A 21,961-nucleotide genomic window follows, 5' to 3' on the forward strand; every position below is an offset into this window, starting at 1 on the left:
AATAGATGAAGTGCTCATGTGGGGAGAGGCTCTGTGTGATTGTGTACTTGATATTTTCCAGAAGTTTTGACAGGATGAGACGTATAGGGAAGCTGGTTGGCTAGTCATCTTCACAATAACATGTGATCAAGGAAAGGGATCAATTCAGAACCTCAGAAGCATGTCTCAACTGCCAAATAACAGACCTAAAAGTATCTGCATGGGATACAAAGGAGAGCCTTCTCTCCTCTAGTAATAGAGCTGACATGCTGAAAACCAAATCCAAGGAGTCATCATATGAGTAGCTGAATTACAGCGTCAGGTGAAGTGTAGATCTACAACAGTGTCTGATATTAAAGTAAGGACATTAATCGGAAAGAATTGGGACTCTGAAACATGGGATGGGAACATACAGGCTGATGTTCCAGAAGAGGAGGATATTGATCCTCTAGAGATGATTGAGTCATCCCTTCCACTTGAGAGGGATTAATCTACTATCAGTAAAAACAAACCACACCTGCGCAGATTAACCAAATTGTTCAAGCTGAAATGCCAGGTGGGGCTGCATCTGCAGCATTGCCTGGAGGAGATGCCTTGCAAGATATTGCTAAGAGCACCCAGGAAACACCCTTACCACCCATTATTTCCTCTAGACCTGTGACTACAATTAAGTCTTAGAAAGTTCCTAAAGGTGAGATTCAGATGATGATTCAAGCAGAAGTGCACTATACTGAAAAAGTTCTGCTTGAGTTATCTAATACATACAAGCAGAAGCCTGGGGAATATCCCTGGAAATGGTTACTAAAGGTGTGGGATACCGGTGCAAGGAATATAACATTAGACCAGTCTGAGTTTCTTGGTATGGGGCCCCTAGGCACAGATTCTTCCTTCAATGTCTCAGCAAGAGAGGTTAAGAGTGGATCTAATTGCTTATTAGGGTGGTTCACGGATGCAAAGGTTGCCAGATGGCCTAGATTAGACCAATTTGAGATACCTGACCTACCTTGGTACACTGTAGAAGAAGGCATCCAAACGCTTAAGGAAATTGGTATGGTGGAATAGATCTCTCAGGGGAATCCCATAGACCCAAAAAGGGAGTGTCCCGAGGACATACCTTTCATCGCAGCAATAAGGAGCAAGTTTGTGAAGTGGGCCCCAGCGTCTGTGAAGACTCCTGTGATTGCTACTGTATGTGCACCAGGATTAACAGTGGGAAATGTGCTACGTGAACTCTGACACTTGCTTACAACCGGGCTGATTGGGCCCCATGGTGGTAGGGGGCAGGTCTCAGCACTGAATCAACAGAGACGGGGTGGGTGTGGTTATCATAATGGACAGCAGGATTTCTGTAGTAATAAAAAAAAACCTGTCTTGTGTGGATTTATGGCATTGGCTACTTAGCCACAGTGTCCCTAGGATGAAATACATAGGAAACCTCCTAATATTTACTTAATCTATATAGGTGGAAGAATGCTAGATCAGGTAAACAGCAGAATAGAGAGTTACAACCGTTCAATCAATTCCAAGACTTGAGCCAGTTTACAGACCAACAACCCTTTGAATATGGGGAAGGTAAGGACACTGAAGAAGGACCCTGCTACATCACTGAAGGTTTATACTGTTAGTCTTTCTTGTAGCATTCCCCAAAGGGACCTGCGGCCTTCCACAGAGTGACTGTTCATTAGGAGAAAGGAAATAGTCAAACTTTTCAGTGATTACTGGACCCTGGCTCTGAACAGACATTAATTCCAGTAGATCCCAAATGTTTCAAAGGCCTGCCAGTCAGAGTGGGGGCATATGGAGGTCAAGTTATCAATGGAGTTTTAGCTCAGATATCCTCACCATGGGTCCACTGGGCCCCCTGAACCGATCCTGTAGTTATTATTTCCCATGGTCCAGAAAGCATCATTGGAATAGACATACTTAGTAATTAGCAGAACCACCATATTGGATCCCTGAAATGTGGAATAAGGGCTATCATGGTAGGCAAGGCCAAGTGGACACCATTAGAACTACCTTTTCCTAGGAAAATAGTAAACCAAAAACAATACCACATTCTTGGAGAGAGTGCAGAGATTAGTGCCACCATCAAAGACTTGAAGGATGCAAGGGTGGTGATTCCTACCACATCTCCGTTCTTCTCACCTATTTGGCTTTAAAAAAGAAAAGAAAAAAGAGATGGATCTTGGAGAAGGGCAGATTATCATAAACTTAACCAGATGTTGACTGACTCTGATTATAGCTGCAATTACACATGTGATTTCATTGCTTGGCCAAATTAATACTTTTCCTAGTACTTGGTATACAGCTAATGATCTTGCCGATGCCTTTTTCTCAATACCATTCTTGAAGGACCACCAGTAGCAGTTTGCCTTCAGCTGGCAGGGGCAAAAATACACTTTCACAACTCTCCCCCAGAGGTACATCAACTCTTCCACCCTGTGCCATAATTTAGTCTGAAGGGAATTTGATCGCCTGTCTCTTCCACAAAATTTCACCCTAGTCCATTATATTGATGACATAATGCGGATTGGACCCAATAAGGAGGATGTATCAAAGACTCTAGATTCATTAGTACAAAATCTGCATGCAGGAGGCTGGGAAATCAACCAAATAAAGATTCAGGAACCCTCTACCTCAGTATCATTTCGAGGGGTCCAGTGGTTTGGAACATGTCGAGACATTCCTACTAAAGTGAAGAATAAGCTATTGCATCTGCTGCCCCCCCCCCCGATCCCCTAACAACTAAACAGGAGGCACACGTCCTAGTGGGCCTCAGGAAATTGCAGGCAAGCTATCCCTCATTTGGGTGTTCTACTCTGACCTATGTATCAAGTGACACAAAAGGCCTCCAAGTTTGAGTGGGCCTCTGAACAAGAAAAGACTCTGCAACAGGTTCAGGCTGCCATGCAAGCTGATTTGTCACTCATGCTTTATGATCCAGCTGACCCAATGGTGCTACAGGTGTCAGTTGTAGATAAAGTTGCAGTGTGGAACCTTTGGCAGGCCCCTATTGGCGAATCACAGCATAGACCCTTGGAAATTTTGGAGTAAAGCCCTGCCATTCTATCCAGACAACTACTCCACTTTTGGAAAACAGCTGTTGACCTGTTACTGGGCCTTAGTGGAGTCTGAACACCTCACCATGGGCCACCCAGCCACCATGAGGCCTGAGCTGCCCATCATGAACTGATATTGTCTGACCCAAAGCCATAACGTTGGATGTGCACAGCAACACTCCTTTGTTAAATGAAAATGGTATATATGAGATCGGGCTAGAGCAGGACCTGAAGGTACAAGTAAGCTACATGAAGAAGTGGTCCAAATGCCCATAGTCTCCACTCCTGTCACAGTACCTTCCTTTTCCCAGTCTGCACCTAGGGCCTCCTGGGGAGATCCTTATGACAATTTGACTGAAGAACAGAAAATTCATGCTTGGTTTACAGATGGCTGTGCACGATATGCAGGTGCCACTCGTAAGTAGACAGCAGCAGCACTACACCCCCTTTCTGGGATTTCCCTAAAGGGAAGTGGTGAAGGGAAATCCTCCCAACTGGAAGAACTTCCAGCAGTGCACCTGGGAATTCAGTTTGCTTGCAAGGAGAAATGGCCAAATGTCAGCTTGTATACTGATTAATGGGCTGTGCCTTATGGCTTGGCTGGATGAATGGTCAGGGAATTGGAAGGAACATGATTGGAAAATTGGTGACAAGGTGGTGTGAGGAAGAGGTATGTGGATAGACCTCCTGAAAGGCCAAGAAAGTAAATATAATCATGTCTCATGTGAACGCTCACCAAAGGGTTACCTCTGAATTAGAGGACTTTAACAATCAAGTGGATAAGATGATATGCCCTGTAAAGACTAGTCCTCCTCTTTCCTCCGCCACTCCTGTCATCGCTCAATGGGCACATGAACAAACTAGACATGGTGGCAGAATGGGGGTTGTACGTGGGCGCAGCAACATGGACTTCCACTCACCAGGGCTGATTTGGCCACTGCCATTGCTGAGTGCCCCATTTGCCAGTAGCAGAAGCCAACATTGAGTCTGAGATTTGGGGCCATTCCTCAGGGTCATCAACCAGCAACTTGGTAGCAAGTTGATTACATAGGACCACTTCTGTCATGGAGGGTGAAATGTTTTGTTCTTACTGGAATACACCTACTCTGGATATGGATTTGCCTTCCCTACACACAATGTTTCTGCCAAAGCTACCATTCCTGGTCTTCCAGAATACCTTATCCACCAGCATGGCATCAAGGAAGCCACTTCCCATCAAATGAAGTGCCCAATGGCCCCATACCCATGGAATCCACTGGTCATATTACATTCCTTATCATCCTGAAACAGCTGGCTTTAGAGGACTATAGAATGTCTTCCTGAAGACACACTTACAGTACAACTACATGGCAACACCATTTGGGGCTAGGAAAATTTCCAGGAGGCTGCATATGCTCTAAACCAGTGGCCAATTAATGGTGCTGTGTCTACAATAGGCAGGATTCATGGGTGCAGGGACCAAGGGGTAGAAGCCAGAGTGGCACCACTCACTATTACTCCTAGTGACCCAATTGCAGCATTTTTGCTTCATTTCCCAGCAACCCTGTGTTCCTCAGGCCTGGAGGTCTTGGTCCCAAAGAAAGGATCTCTCCCACCTGGAAACACAGCACTGATTCCACTAAACTAGCAGCTAGTAATTCCTCCTGGACACTTTCAGCCCCTCATGCCTTTGGATCAACAGGTCAGGGAAGCTGTAACTATATGAGTGGTGTAATTGATCCTGATTGCCAAGGACAAATTGGACTGGTGCTATATAATGGAGGTAAAGAAGAATATGTCTGGAATCCAAGAGATCCGCAGACCATCTTTTAGTTTTACCATGCCCTGTGATTAAATTAAATGGTAAACTACAGCAAGCCAATCCTGACAGGACATCTATTGAGCAAGGCCCATTAGGAAAAAAGGTCTGGGACACCCTACCAGGCAAAGAACCACAGCCGACTGAGTTGCTGGCCAAGGTCAAAAGTAATACAGAATGGGTAGAAGAAGGTAATTCTACCGATCAATTATGACCACGTGATCTATTGCAAAAGTGAGGTTTGTGATTGTCAGTTTATCTTCTTTAGATGTGCTTATTGAATATCTTTCCTTTGTTCATGTATGAGGTACAAAATACAATTATATTCAGCGTGTTTTCATTTATATGTATGATAAATATATGATGTTAGGTGTAAATGTGATTTAATTAATATCTGGAAATTATAGATGGCTAAATAATTATGTACAGCAGGGGGCGCTCATACTTTTTCAGCATGCGAGCTACTTATAAAATGATGAAGTCAAAATGACCTACCAACTACAAAAATGCAAAACATATATTTATTTTTTTATTTATTACATTTATTCATAAATGCATTGAGAATTCTTTATAATTGCAATGTATGTTTATGTATCTTGCATAAGTGCATGAGTCCATATTGCACAATACAACAGAATTAACTGTGTATATTTTTTTGTCATTGCTGTGTTTACTCCGATGACTTGCACTGAATGGAATGAGTCAGGGATGCATAGTCCAGACAGGAGCAGCTCACAGCCAGTCTCAAGCACACTTCCAAATGATCATCAGTCATGGTGGAATGGTACTTGGATTTCATGATCTTCATATGGGAAAAGGCTGACTCACATCTATAAGTAGAGCTGAGTAATGCTGTCAAGGAGGTAGCACATTTTCTCATGTTTGGGTACTTTCCCTCTGCAAGTTCCAGAACTGTTCATGCGCTCTAGAATTTTGCTGAATGTTGGCGTGTAGTGTCAAAATCTCCCATTCCATATGAAAGTGATATGCTTTTCTCTTCTTACTTGGTCCAGCTTCCCCACTCATTTTAATACTCTTTCTTACATTTAAGAGAAAAAACAGGGTCTAAAAATTGGCGATAACTTAGCTTGTCAGTTTTGCTGCACTTAGTGCAGTTGTTTGCGCATCTGTTTGACACCTAAGATTGCATCTGATTGGCTGCGCTGTATACCAATTAAGTGACGGGATTTATGATAGGCTTAGGTCTACTTGTTTCATGCCATGCGATCTACCCACACTACATTTGCGATCGACTAGCAGATTGCTATTAACATATTGAGCACCCCTGGTGTACAGCTACGAAGTTGGCAAGGGGTGGACGGTGATAGGTATGTTTATTGTGCCAACCTGGGCAATAGAAACCTGCGGGATTAATAAGGTTGCAGTTTGATTTGAGGACAAAGAGATAAATGACTCTTCAAGGTCCAACCCCTCCTTCTTTCTATCTGGTTATCAGAGTGAGCTGGAACATGCTTACTGCTGCTGCTGTAGCTAGTTCTGTGCCTAAACCTGTGAGCTACACTGCCTGTGGGCCTTTCTCCCCCTACCTTTACCCTTCCCTCATGGCATCACTCTCCCATTGCTGTTCCTGAAGGTTTTATCTGGCTTGGATTCTGTGTGTTGAGAACTCTTATTGGTGCCTGGGCACATGCTCTGGTTAAGTCAGAATTATAAGGAGGAACTGGGGTCATGATAGTGGGGGGGAGGGAAGCATTAAAGAACTAGAGGAAAGTTGTATGTTTCAATGGCACTATACTTTACCCTGGTTGACTCGTCCTTCTTTGTGACCCTTCTGTGAGGGGATGTCCAATTGTGTGCAGATGGGCTTTGGTTCCTCCACTCCAGACCCCCTTGTTCGCATTGATATGATTATTTGCTTTGGGTCTTCTGACGCATGATACCTGATCCTGTGGACAGCTCGTGATCACTAAGGCTGGCGTGCTTCTTCCATGTGGGCTTTCTTATGTCCCTGACAGATGGTTACTTGTTTATCGTAAAGCCTTTAAGAACCCAGACGCTGTATCTTTTGATAGCCGGGCACCACCAATTTTCCTCACCACATTTGCTTATGCACCCATTTTGTCTTTAGTGATCATGTCAGGAAAGTGAGCAGCACAGAATGCCCAAATACATTTGTAGAGGTATAAATACAGGCATACACATATGTAAATATAATTATGTATACTGATAGGGATATAGGTCCATGTACATATATTTTTATGTTAAGTATTAAGGTAGCAGACGAACATTGGGTCTCTACTCAAGTACTCCCTCAATGTAAGGACACTTTGTTCTAATAACCTGGCATTCTTTTCTTTTTAAAACAGTTCTATTAGCAGTTCATCCACATGTCAAACAATTTCATAATTCAATCATATCAAGGAGTGTTATACAATTATAACCACAGTCAATTTTAGAATATTTTCTTCTTCCCTGTCTCATTTTTATTCAAGTAATTTTTTTCTAATTGTGGCCAAAATATATGCAATCAAACATTCTCCAATTCCACAACTTATGTATAATTTCACAGTTCCACAACTTCTACATGTATAATGCATTGCCATTGATTAAACACTTCATATTTTACAATCATTATTGATACCCTTTTCCAAATTAGTCCACCACTGTTAACATAAAACCAATGCTCCTAAGCAGCAACTCTTTGTCCTTCACCTATGATAATCATTGGTCTAATTGGGTTTATTTTTTTAGTACTTTTCTTGATGTAATATCCACATATCATACACTTTAATGGTTAAATCGCTTTTAAAGAGTTTTATATACATTATCACAATCAGTTCTAGTGCTCCTTTCTGCCTTCGTTGTTTGCTTCCCTAATCCCCTGACCCTCCCCACTCTAACCCTTTTCTACATCCCGGATAAACCAGTGTATCAGCTACTATCTCTATGTATCCACTCCTTCCATGTTTCACATACTGGGAAACTCAAGAGAAAAGATTACAAAATCAAAACGAAACAAAATGACAAAAAGAAAATAATAATATAAAGATAAAAATACAAATAAAGAGTTAGAAAGAAAGTCCACCATCAATACTTTAAAAGTCAGCCAAGAATTTTCTGTCTTCTTAGCAAGAAAGAAATAATAATATAAAGATAAAAATAGAACTAAAAGTTAGAAAGAAAGTCCACCATCAATACTTCAAAAGCCAGAAAAGAATTTTCTGTCTTCTTAACAAGGACGAAATACTTGAGCCTAGAGCAAGTTCAGGTTGGGGCCAGAGGGAGGTCAACTGACCAAGTATCACATTATGCCATGGTTTGATCCAGGATAATCAATGGTCAATAAGTTCTGACTGATAGAAAAGCAGTTCAAGTGCCCTTCCTGAGTGTGGAGGGTATGCTCCAGGAACTTCATCTGATTTGGTACTCTGCAGATAGATTTGGGGCTCCCACTACCCTCCATAGCATTCTACAATTCCTAGGGGCTAGTGCTCAACCCACTGGATGGGTTGAGATTTCACTCTGAGCCACAGGAGGGCGCCAGGAAGCAGCATGCCTCCTCTGTGCAGGGTTGGATTGATATTGTGTGTTCTCCTTATAATATGATTATACCTAAATGTAACGTTACTTTATAGGGCTAATGTGGTTTGATTGACGTGTTTGTTTTCAAACTGACAGGTGCGTCGATGTGACTTATGATGGGAGCCCTGGGGTGTAGTGGCTCAGTGCTCACCTGTGATCCACCAGGGAGCTGCTCTGGAAACAGATGGGGTTTTCTACTCCTGTAAGGAGTGGCCATCTCAGGGAGGCAGAGGAAGTCTCTAAGAGTCCACATTGACTCAAGGTGAGTGTGCAGGAATGAGCATACACTCGAAGGAAAATGGCACAGTTGTATGAATTCAATGCAGCAGCAGAATAGCTGGAGAGAACCAGGAAGTGAGGAGTGTGTGAGGAGGCGTGTGGACGACCACTCAGCTGCCTCACACCCCACCCTGGGGGCAAGAGCACTTCTGCAGGGCCTGGTGCTCAAACCTCCCTGGGCCTGAGGCCCAGCCCCACACCCTGGCATCTCAGAAGCCCTCGTCACTTGGCAGTATGCCACGCCTGCATTTGCCAGGAGCTCCTGTTGGATTTAAAATCAAGAGCCCCAGAGTGGGGTCGATGGTCACATACTGGGATGTGAACTGAAATACTGGAAGTTAAAATCTCAGGCAGATCCCAAGAAGTTGGAATTGACTCCACGGCAGTCTGTGGAGAGACAGCACTGAAGAAATGGCTGGTGATTTGCTCACCAAAAGTGAGGCGGCAGGAAAGGGGGTGGAGTGCAATTCCACTTTCAACCACATGACGGCGGCAGGACACGGTATAATGGCTCCGTGCCTGGTTTGATGTTTTTTTCTCTTCTCCTTAGGATAAGAGTATATGGTATCTATGTAAGTTTAAGGTTATTTTACAGGTCAAGGGGGATCCTTTGTTTAAAGTGTTCGCGAACTCGTAAATGCTGGTTGGAAACCCTGAACAAGTGGGCAGGCATTTGGGTAGCTGGTTGAGAGTGAAGATAAATCCCAGATTCTGCTATCCTAAAATTGACCACGAGGAAGTCTCCTGGGGAGTTCTGGTGCATCCTGTGGGCTCCCAGGGGCTGGAATTAAATGGAAGGTATGCATACCCAAGGATGGATGGCTCGATTGATCAATGTGACTTATGATGGGAGCCCTGGGGTATAGTGGCTCAGTGCTCACCTGTGCTCCACCAGGGAGCTGCTCTGGAAACAGACGGGGTTTTCTACTCCTGTAAGGAGTGGCCGTCTCAGGGAGGCAGAGGCGCTCATTATGAGTTGACTCCGAGTGTAAGATTAGGTGGAGTGCTGATGAAGGGGGGGGGGGGTCAGGCCTCCTTCCCACCCCACTCTGGGTGGGCAAGTGCTCTTCTGAAGCACCTGGCGCTCAAAGCTGGCTCAGCTTTCTTCCTGGCACAGCGAGCTGCCTTCTTGGAGGCCCTTCTTGGAGGCCCTGCCTGCATTAGCCAGGGGCCCTTATGGGATTTAAAGTGCAGGCCTGGTGAAGGTCTTGCCAAAGGAGAGGGCCATAAAACTGGATGGGTTGCAATTTCCCTCTGAGCCACAGGAGGGTGGGAGGACACAGGTGTGTGTTCTCCTGAGAATAGTATACCTAAGTTGAAGGTTATTTTACAGGGCTAAGGAGGTCCTTTGGTTAAAGTGTTTCTTCACCAATTGACAGGTACATGGATGAAACACCCCCCTCCAACAGATGTTAGTAGTTTGGGGAGCAGTTGGATGGGGGTAGAATAACTGGTAAGATGAGGTTCCTGCTCCTCTAAAGTTGACCACCCAGGAAGTCCCGTGTGAGGGGCTCTAGTGCCTCCTGTGTGCTCCCGGAGACTGGAATGAAGAGGACGGTACTAACACCCAACTTTCCATAGACTGATTGATCGACGTGACTTTCAATGGTGTCCTGGGTGTGTAGTGGCTAAGAGTCCACCTAAGATCCACGCCGAGAGCTGCTCTGGAAAAAGACTGGGCTTTCTACTCCTGGAAAGAGTGGCAGTCTCAGGGAGACAGAGAGGGTCACTATGAGTCAGCATTGACTCAAGGTTAGTGTGCAGGAATGAGTGTACAATCAGGGGAAAACCAGAGAGTGTTATCAATTCAACAGCAGAAGACCAAGAGCTAGAGAACCGAGGAGGGAGGAGAGTAAGATGAGGTGCAGTGGTGATGAAAGGGGCAAGCCTTCAAGCCTCCCTCATATCCCACCCTGGGGGCAAGTGCTCTTTTAAAAATATATTTTATTGGGGCATCCTACATCTCTTATTATAATCCATACAGCCATCCATTGTGTCAAGCACATTTGTACATCTGTTGTCATCATCATTCTCAAAACATTTTCTTTCTACTTGAGCCCTTGATATCAGCTCCTCATTTTTTCCCTCTCTTCCTCATGAACTCTTGATAATTTATAAATTATTATTGCTTTTTCCGTTCTTACACTCTCTGATATCTCCCTTTACCTACTTTTCTGTTGTCTGTCCCCCAGGGAAGGGATTATATGTAGATCATTGTGATTGGTTCCCTTTTCTCACCCACCTTCCGCTTACCCTCCTGTATCCTTACTTTCATTATTGGTCCTAAGGAGTATGTGTTCCGGATTTCCTGTTTCCAGCTCTTTTCTGTATCAGTGTACATTCTCTGGTCCAGCTGGATTTGTAAGGTAAAATTGGCATCATGATAGTGTGTGTGGGGGAAGCATTAAAGAACTGGAGGAGAGTTTTATGTTCAATAGATCGTATACTGTACACTGACTGGTTCCTCTCCTCCTCGCGACCCTTCTGTAAGGAAATATCCAGTTGCCTACAGATGGGCTTTGGGAACACATCCTGGCCCACCAAGCCCTGAGGACGATATTCCCGCTCAGAGCAGCCAAAGCACAGAGAGGACTATAGGGCTAGCCCCACAATGAGACACAACATTTCCCCCACTGACCCATAGCGCTAAGGGGGATGTAAAGATGAACTGAGGCACAGGACAAGTGAGAGGTAAACTGAGGCACAGGGAGCAAGACAAAAGGTAACTGACAGGACAAAGGGAGAGCAGAAATAGAAATCGCTTTATTAGGGGGGGAGCTCCCAGGTGAAGCTCAATGATCCAACAAGTAGCCCAGGGGGAATCGTGGGCTTTGTCCAGGGTCTGGGGGTTTTAAAGGAAAGCAGGGAGAGGAGGGGGCCCATGCTGCAGCAGCAAGGTTTATGTCCCAGGATATCAGCAGTTAGATTTATGGCCTAGGAGGTCAGTGCTAAGGTTTATAGACCAGAATGCAGTTTATCAGCTTTGGCAGGTAGGGTGTCTGGTTTTCCAGATGTCAGGCATATCTGAGACCTTTTCTTGGTGTCCTCATTCCAGGGGGAAACTGCTGACCTTCCAGAAGTGCAGGGAAGTCCTCTCCCCAACCCAACCCACCCTCAGCTTAGCCCCATCATTCCAGCCTTTTAGTGATAAAAAGGGGCATAAAGATCTGATTACTTCCTGCTGGTAAGGAAGAAGTGGGTGAGGGGTGCGGCCTATGGGCTGGAATGGTCCTGATCAGCAGGCAGGGGCTGTAAGGATGTAACAGGAGTTGCTTAATTTTTGGGCCAGCTCCAGACCCAGCAGCCCCCACTTCCTCTCTGGCTCCTCAGGAAGAAGAAACTTCACAGCCCCCATCCCCAGCCTCTCAGAAAGATGGATGAACTATTGTATTAAGCAACTCCTACCCCAGCACCCCAGGAAGCTATTTACCTTCCCAGGTAGATCTGCATAGCCCCTTCCCCCAGCACTTCAAAGAGCAGGTCTGCAAACAAGATGCCTCCCATGGATCACACCCTGACTTAAAGTCCTACAGCTGCAAGCAATAAAGATTCTCTGTTCTGTTAGCATATATTTCCTTAGCTAGGACCCTATATAACTCCCACTGCCTCTCAGACATGCTGTGATTTCCCTGACCTCACTCACTTAACTCGGGTCTCAGAACCACCTGGGCTCATACTCTGTCCCTTTCTCTGCTCTCCCTTCCTTCCAGGGAGTTCTTTTCCTGCCTCAATAAAATCTTTCTTAACCACTTAGCCTCATCTCCTTCTGAGCCTCTGTCTCCAACCTCTCAGTTAACAGCTAGATTGGATATATCTCTCATTCGTTCTTGAAGGAACTTAAAGAGACAGGGGGTCAACTATTAGAAATGGTAGCATTTGGGGTCTTGACACCTTGTCTTTAAACAAGCAGCCATCTAAGTGAGGCATCAACTAAGTCCCCATGGAAGACACAAACCAGCATGTGTGATCCAAGGATTGAACATAATAAAATCCACCTGAAGGAGGGAATAATGTCAGAGTTTTAATTGGGAACACTCGGCTGGCAGGAGGCTAATGATGACAGGGGAAGGCCCAAATCCCTTGGTAGGATCCACACGTGCATTAAGCCTCCAGTGCATCTCCGTTGACCTTCAACCCAGATGTGAATAGCCCTGCTACCATTCAGAGCGCAGTGGAAAGCAGATCACTGCAGATGCAGTCAGGTTAAAAATGAACACTTTATCATATGATCTCCCCTTTTGATCCATTTAAAATCTGCTCTAGTTGGTATTAGTTTCTGTTTTATTTGTCACTTTGATATTATTGCTTGTTTTTTTCTGTTTTTCGTATGTTTTCCCTGTATGAAATCCATGATAGGTAAAGCTGTACAGACAGCGACTGCACTAATGGTTTCTTGGGGGTTGTGGAGGTTGTGGGGGGATTGGGAGCTAATAACAATGAGTGAAAGAAAGAAGAAAATCTTCTAACATTGATTGTGATGATAGTTTTACAACCCTTTTGTTTATCATTTTATTGGTGGCTCGTACACAATGCATGCAAACATCCACTGTGTCAAGCACATTTTGACTGAACTTTGTTTTATTTTTATTTAATTAAAAACCATTTTATTGGGAGTTCTTACAGCTATAATAACATTCCATAGTTCAATCACATCAGGCAGTATTGTTCAATATCGTCCCACAATCAGTTTCAAAACTTTTTCTTCTTCTTTAGCTCCTACATATCCACTCCCCTTTCTCCCATCCCTCCCTCACCCTAAACCCCAGGAACCAATATTAGTATTATTACTATTGCCCTATCGTACACCATCCAATGTATCCATTTACATAAAATTCTGTTGTTTGCTCCCCTCAGGTGAGGTTTTAAAATCATCAATGGTGAGTTAATCTGGGTACTTTAGAGAAACAAATCCAAAGAAACTCATGCATAAGAGAGAGTTTTATATAAAGGTTAAGTGCACATCAAGAAAACATCCCAACCCAGTGCTGCCCATGCCCACAAGTCCAACATAAACCCGTATGTCCAACACCAATCCACAGTGACCTCCTCCATCTCACAAAACAGATGCAATGATGCTGACTGCAGGAGGAAAGTCAAATCCGTGAACATGTAAGCATCTCAGCACTGGCAGGGGTCTTTATATGGCTACTCCAGCACCCAGTGCTGCATCGGAGTAGGTTCATGCGGCTTCTCCTCCGGGATGTCTGGCAGGAAGTGAGCCTTGCCAGCTGAAGCAGGGAACTGGCTAAGGCACTTGCACCCTGGTCCGACCATCAGAAAGCAAGAGACCCAAGAACTCGAAAGGCAAGGCTCACGGAGACATTTGTCTCTCCGCCTTTCAATTAAACCCACATGTGTTTATCACCCAGGTTGTCTCAATAAACTTTAATGATCTCAAATGGTAACAGCTCCCACTTCCCTCCCCGTCCTCCCCTCTTCCTGTATGTCAGGGAACCATTACTCCCATTACTGTTTCTGAAGGGTTATCTGTCTTGAATTTCATGTATCAAATGATCTTAATTATACACATGAACACATGCAAATCTAACAATATTAATGAGGTAAAACAAAATCCATAGTAGTAAGGGGAGGAAATAATAAAGAATCAGAGGGAGGTTATGTGTTTCATCAGTGCTATATTCCTTCCTGGATTTAACATCCCTTCCATGTGGCCCTTCTGAGAGGGACTGTCCAATGATATTATAGGCGGGTTTTGGGTCTCCACTACATTGATGCCCCTCCACATCTATTTGGTTGCTGGTTTTTGAACTTATAATATCTCTTCCCTGTGACACCACATGATCACAAGAGCTGAAGTGCTTCTGTCATGGGGCTTTGTTGCTACCCCGATAGCTGGCCACTTGTTTAGTTATACGTTTTGAAGACTACAGACACTATAACTTTAGTAGCCAGGCGTCATCAGCTTTCTCCACCACATTTGCTTATGCATGTGAATTATATGCCAACAAAACTGTCAAAAAACTGGTAAATATCTTTCAGGTAACTTCTGCCTTAAGGCAAGATCCATATGCCATTAGTAAGAACATCCCTGTTCCAAGTCCTCTTCTGACTCTGGCTTTCATTTCTGGCAGTTTTCAGTTGATGTATTGGTACAACTCTTTTAATTTATCTTTAGCAGAAATTGAACTGCGTGATATTAATGATATTGCACGATCATTTCTGCATCCCATTGCACCACATTTCCTTGGAATGAGCCCAAATAGGGATCCTTTCTTGTTGTTTGGTCAAGCAGCTGTCTTCCACATTTCCTGACTTAGAACACTTCCAACTTAGCATCAGTTTCTCTCAGCATCTCAAAAGGTAATGTTAGGGGCTAAGAACACCCAAAATTTGAAAGTTACAAACAACTACTAGTTTTGTGGGACTACGAGTTATTTGAAAACTTGTTTCATATTCATGATTCCTCAGTGTGTTCTAAAATTTATACAAGTTATTGAATCACACACATAGAGCAATGAGATAAAAAATTCTAAAACTATCTGGATTTTATTCGCTATTGTAAAACAGTTCTGAGTCCATTTCTGACCTCCTCTGGCCACAGGAGGGAGGAGTTTCACCAAGCAGAATTCCTGCAGGCCTCCATTCTCAGTCCTTATTTCGCCCTATTCTGACACCAACTGTTCCTCCCACAACCCTCTGCACCTCTGCTAGGTCCTATAATATGTTCCAATGGTCACACCAAACTCACAAGCAATACTCACACTTAAGGTAGTTAACAGATGGTGAGTTAGGGAAGTTAAAAGTCAGGATTGGTACATAGGAGGGATATGATCACTGGTCTACAGTAACACCTCTCCTCAGCTGGTAGCCAAGTCTCTCTCTCTACGCCTGTGGTTCTCAACCTTCCTAATGCCACGGCCCTTCAATACAGTTCCTCATGATGCGGTGACCCCCAATCAAAAAATTACTTTCTTTGCTACTTCATCATTGTAATTTTGCTACTGTTATGAATCATCATGTAAATATCTGATATGCAGGATGTATTTTCATTTCTACACATTGAACATAATTAAAACATAGTGATTAATCAAAAAACAATGTGTAATTATATATTGTGAAATATTTATTTCGAATCACAAATAAATGAAATTTTGTCTTGAAGCACGGCGTAGCATGGGTAACACTCTTCAAGCCAGGTACTAGTATGTGGGTATATCTGCATGTGGCCAGACCCGCATGAAGACAGATAGAGGAGTGATGTCTTGGTTCCTAAGACCATAGGAAATATGTGTTTTCTGATGGTCTTAGGCAACCACTGTGAAAGGGTCTTCCACCCCCAAAGGGGTTGCGATCCACAAGTTGAGAAGCACTACTCTAGTCCACAGAATCTCAGCCACGTGGTCCTTTGGCCTCTGCTTCCATGGGCCAGGAAGTTAGTCCTCTGCTCTGCCTCACAGTTGCATAAACATAGTTCGGGTCTCTTCCATCTCTTGGTCTCTTTGCCTTTGCCTCTGGTCTCAACCTAGATCTTTAGTTCTGTTTCAGGGTCTCCGTGCCTCTGGCCTCAGCCTCCACCAATTCAGACAGTCCTAACGTGCTCCCGAGTGGCTCTTCTCCCTGGATGCTCTGAGGAGTTCTCTGTTCCCAAGATGGTTCTTCCACACAGAGGAATGGCTTTGAATGAGGTGTCGTTTTTGACTTTCAGCAGTCCATACCTCCAAGGCCACATAGTGTGGTGACGTGGTTCACACACTCTACTAAGGTGGAGACTCGGAATATATCTCACATTCATCCTATCATTTCGCATAACAGAGGACTCCTGTCAAAATGGAGTTATAACCACAGGCACAGGAGCTAGAAAGTACAACATATCTCATAAGATCTTATGGCTCTCAGGGCTCTGACTGTATGTCACAAGAAGAGATGGCATGGTGGTTAGTTGCTCAGCTATGAATGCAAAGATAGACAGTTCCAACTCACCAGCTGTTATGAGGGATAAAGGGGGTTATCAGCCTCCATCGAGATTACAACCTTAGAGACTCTACTTCTCACGGAATTAATTCAATAGCAATGAGTACATTGTGTGTGCATGCATGACTATTAGGGCAATTTTAAAATTAGTGAGACAATATGTATAAGCAAATTAAGTACTATTGAGTCACTACTGACTAACAGTGACTGTGTAGGACAGGGTAGAACCACCTCAGTGAGTTTCTGAGGTAGCAACTATTTATGGGAGTAGGAAGCCCCCCCCCCGTACATCTGTCTCTACACACACACACACACACACACACACACACACACACACACACTTATGTACTGGTATATATATGGGAAAAACAACAACCAATTGTCACAACTCTGTTTCCGAGTGTAATGTGGAACCCCCTAGAGTTTTCAATGGCTGTGATGTTTCTGAAATAGATTGCCAAATGACCACCCCTTTCTTCCAAGGTGCCTCTGAGTGCATTTGAATAGCCAACTCTTCACTTAGTAGCTAAATGCTTAGCCATGTGTACCACCTAAAGACACTGGATATACTGTGCATATGTATGTACAAATATATATTTACATCCATACCAAGTGCTGTCGAGCTGATTCTAACTCATGGATACATTATGCTGGAGAGGAGGACGGCCCCATAGGGTGTCTGAGGCTGTAAAGCTTTAAGGAAAATAGACTGTTTCATCGTTCTCCCACCACAGCTTGATGGGTTATCTCCCCAGTCTTTCAGTTAGTAGCCTAATGCTTAACCCATTTATATATGCCTAAACACATAGAAATGTGTGTGGTATGTATATATATACATAACATATACATGTATATGGATTTAATTGTGTTCCCACCCCCCACAAGAAATGTGTTGTAAATCCTATGCCTTTGTACTTGTAGCTGCAATCCTATTTGGAAAGAGGAAGCTTTGTGTCAAGTTAATGAGACCATATCAATGTAGGCAGAGTCATCAACCAGTCACTTCTGAGATATAAAAAGAGCAGGCGAGGCACCAAAAGGAAGCACAGAAAGAGGAGAGGGTACAGGCTAGGAAGATCATCCCGTGTCTTGGCCAGTGCTGCTATAACACACATACCACCAGGAGATCCTGTAACCAACAGAAACTTATTCTCTCTCAGTTTGTAAACCTAAAAGCCTAAACTTAGGGGGCCAGCCCTAGGGGAAGAATTCTCTCTTCTTGCTAGTCCTGGAAGGAGGTCCTTCTCTCTTCAGAGTTCCCGGTCTTCAGTGATCTTCATGTGCCTTGACACACGTCTTGCCCCATCTCTGCTCTGCTTTTTTTGTTTAAACTTTCAATGTTGCAAAAGACTTGAACAACAGGCAGTAATTGTGCCTCACTAAAATAACAAGTATAAATCATTTCCAAGGGAGACCATAACCACAAGTATGGAGGTTAGAATTCGCATCACATATGTAACACCAAAGAACAGACAAGAAAGGCCCCCCAGACCCAACAGAGAAATAAAGCCTTCCGATATAGCCAGCACTCTGAACTCAGACTTCTAGCCTCCTCAACTATGTGGAAACAAATTTCTGTCTATTAAAGCCACCTACATGTGATATTTTCTGCTGGAGCAGAAGTATCAAACTAACACACATATATGCAGGCTTATGAATTCATTGACTTACCACACGGAGCCCTGTATTTCCAACTTATAATGCAATTCAAGTATTTCCATGTGATCCAGTGTTCTGTTGCTGCACAGTGTCATCCAGTCAGCTCCAACTCACGGTTGGGGACTCTCTATGCAACAGAATGTAACACAGCAAGGCGGGCGCCATCCTCACAGTCATGAGGTTGGAGCCCATTGCTATAGTCATTGTGTCAGCCCTTCTGTTGTTGATGTTGTTGTTGTTATTAGGTGCCATCAAGCCAGTTGCTACCCACAGTGCCCCTACTCACAACAGAAGGAAACACAGCAAGGCCTGAGCTATCCTCACAGTATTTCCTGTGCTTGAGTCCATAGTTGCAGCCACTGTGTCCACCCATCTCCTTGGGGGCCTTCCTCTCTTTCATCGCCCCTCACTTTTCCAAACGTGATGTCCTTCTCCAGGGACTGGTCTCTCCTGATGACATGTCCAAAGTTTGTAAGACAAGTCTCACCATTCTTGCCTCCAGGGAGCACTCTGGCAGTCCTTCTCCCAGGGTAGCTCTGTTTGTCCTTTGGCAGTCCAAGGTCCTTCCAATACATTTGCCAGTCCCACAATTCAAAGGCATCTTTTTTTCTTTGACCTTCCTTATTCAGTGTCCAACTTTCACACGCACCCTTGCTTTGCAACATTGTGAGTAGGTTGTCTGCAGCAGCTTTATGTAAGACCACACATTTTCAGTCTCTTGACTGCAGCTTCTATGCGAACCCATGCAAGATGAAATCCTTCCCAAATACATTCTTCTTTATATTTCTCATGACGTTGCCTATTGGTACAGTTGGGAGGAATTAGTTATTTACATTGAGTTGTAATCCATATTGAAAGCTACAACCCTTGTTCTGAATCAGCAAGTGCTTAAAGTCCACACTGTCAGCAAGCAAGATTCTGTCATTTGTATATGGTAGATTCTTAATAAGCCTTCCTCCAATCCTGGTGCCTCATTCTTCTTCATATAATTCAGCTTTTCTGATGATTCACTCCACATAAAGATTTAATAATTATGGTGTATTAGTCTGGGTAGGCTAGAGAAACTAATCCATAGGAACTCATATGTGTATAAGAAAGAGGTTTATATACAAGAGCAGTTGAATATTGAGGAAGCATCCCAGCTCAGTCCAGTCCAAGCCCATAAGTCAATATTAGCGCTTTAGTCCGATTCTTTTCTATAAAGTCCTCTTCAAATAAATGAAACCAAATGCAGGACAATCACAGTCTACTGGATAAAAAGTTCTTTGGATCTACTGGCAGTGTAAGCATCTCAGCGCTTCTCTGGCTTCTGAGGTCTGGTGACATCAGGGTAGGTTCATTTGGGTTCTCAAGCTCAGGGAGTTGGAGTAGCTCCATGTATTTTGTCAACTGCAGTGTCTCCCAGAGAATGAGGAAGGAGAGTGTGTGTCTCACGCCTCCAAGGAGGAAAACCAGCAGTTCTCAGAATTCTCTGGAGAAGGCCATGCACACAAAGGTCTCATTGACTATTTCCCGGTTGACAGGCAAGACTCCACCCTTACACTCTTAATTCTCAATTTGACACCAGATTATGTAATTAACACATAGGGTGAGACCACACACACACACCATTCTTGATTTTAAATCTTGCAGGATTCTCGTGCTTCATTAGCCCAACCACCTCTTGATCCATGTATAAGTTCCACGTAAGCACATCGAAGTGTTCTTGACTTTTCTCAAGGCTGCTCATAGATTGTTGTGGGCCATCTGCATCATGTTCAAAAGCAACATCATCTCATTATATGAATTTTCAAAGACCCATGAGAGGAAACATATTAGTACATGGGTATGGGACTGTTCTACTCTGTCCTATGAGTTGTTCTAATTCAGAATAGACCGGAAGGCAGTGGGGTTTTGGTGAGCCCCCCATTATTTAATATTTCGGTTGTTTGTATCGTTTTCCTGTCATCTTCCAAGCCACCATGGAAATCTTTCCCACAGCTCGGATTATATACTAGGGAACCTTTCAAAAGGAGTAAATGCTAGGTTTAAATGTTGGATTTTTTTCTATTTACATGTATTTCCAAATGTATCTGCAAAATATTTTCAACAATTTATACGGGTATTAGCAGTTGATGTGACTGCCCACATATGAAGTGGATGGTATTTTTAAAAATCGCTAATTTTATGAGACCAAAGTCCCTTGAAGTTTGTGCATTTTTACTCCTAGTGGTGCTGGCAGGACGATCCTCCATGTGCCCTCCTTTGGTCAACACGCCCTCGATGTCCTTTTCCAGGTTTTCAAGCTGTGGGAACTCCTGAAGTTCTGTTACTTTCAGGGACATGTGATATTACGAACATTCCTGGGTGATACAAACAGCTAGACGGGACTGGGAACATGAATGTTGGCTGCTGGAACACAACTAACAACACCACCCAAGAGAGGACTGGTGATCAGATTCCCTAAGGATTACAACAAAGAAAATCCGGTGGCACACTTTGCCCCGGGGACAAAGGGGCTTGCTAGGAGTTGGAACCGCCTCCCAGGCAGCACGTGGGTTTCCATTAGGCTCATGGATGAAAAAGAATGGCGACTCAGGCTAGCTCCACTGAGGTCGCCCCTGTGCTGAGGACTTATGAAGGAGTGTAGAACGCTCAACAGACACCACATTTCTCAGTGGCTTCTGGGAGCCAAGACTTGAACATTGTAGTGGTGCGCCGCTAACAGAGCCCAGGCCCATCGGTTTCTTTCATCCCCCTTTGCTCCTTCGTCTTCCTTCTACCTCACAGCTTTGTTTTTGTCAGGGACTGTGGAGCCTAGTCTGAGCCGATTCTCTCTCACAGCAACCCCCCAAGGCAGCGTTGAACTGCCTCACGGGGTGGCTAAGCTGTCATCTTTATTGTTTGCAGATACAGGAGCTTTTTCCCACAAAGTTACTGGATGGGTCAAAACGCCAATCTGTTGGTGATTATCAATGTACCTAAGTGCTGTATGCCTAGCCCTCCTTAGCTTTCTCATGTCACCTCGGAATCCCTAGGTGACCTCAACAGGTTCGATAGTACTAACCGAAAGGTTGGGGGGTCCCCGCCCCCACCAGGGGAGCTTCAGAAGGCAACACGGGAGGTTTTCTTCCCTATGGAGCACAGTTCTACACTACGCACGTGAAACTGTCCTCAGTTGGAGTCAACGTGATGGCAACCAGCAACACCATTACCTCTCTCGTGTCTCGGGAGTTTTCAGATTCCTAAGGAACCAACTCTCAACTTTCTGTCCACAAAAGTCTTTTATAAAAAATATGCCATGGTGGAGCTGTCAGACCTTCTCTAGCTTCACGAAGGGGAGGGAGAATCACCTTCAGCATCAGCTCAAACCTGATTACTGTGAGGAAGAGGTCAGACATGTCTCTGCAAACTTTTTCCCAGTTCTGAGACCAACTGTCCCTCTCCAGCATTCTGCTTCTGTGCTAGGCTTTGTAATTCGTTTGAAAGGCCACACGGACCTCACAGACAATAGTCACAGTTATGAGCTTTATTAGGGAAATAGGAGGTTGCAATTTAGGTTCAGGGAAGTTCAGAATACAATTCTCCATTCCGCAGAACCCCTCTCAGCTGTGGCTGAGGCAGTTCTCTTTCTGGCTTGGGGCAGCTGGGCCTGGCCTCTGCCTCTTGTGTGAAATGTTACAGCACTCTTCCACCTCTGCTGATAAATGCTCCAACACACCCTACTCCTCCA

Source organism: Tenrec ecaudatus, chromosome X (genome assembly GCF_050624435.1).
Source record: "Tenrec ecaudatus isolate mTenEca1 chromosome X, mTenEca1.hap1, whole genome shotgun sequence".
In the NCBI taxonomy this organism is placed as follows: Eukaryota; Metazoa; Chordata; class Mammalia; order Afrosoricida; family Tenrecidae; genus Tenrec; species Tenrec ecaudatus.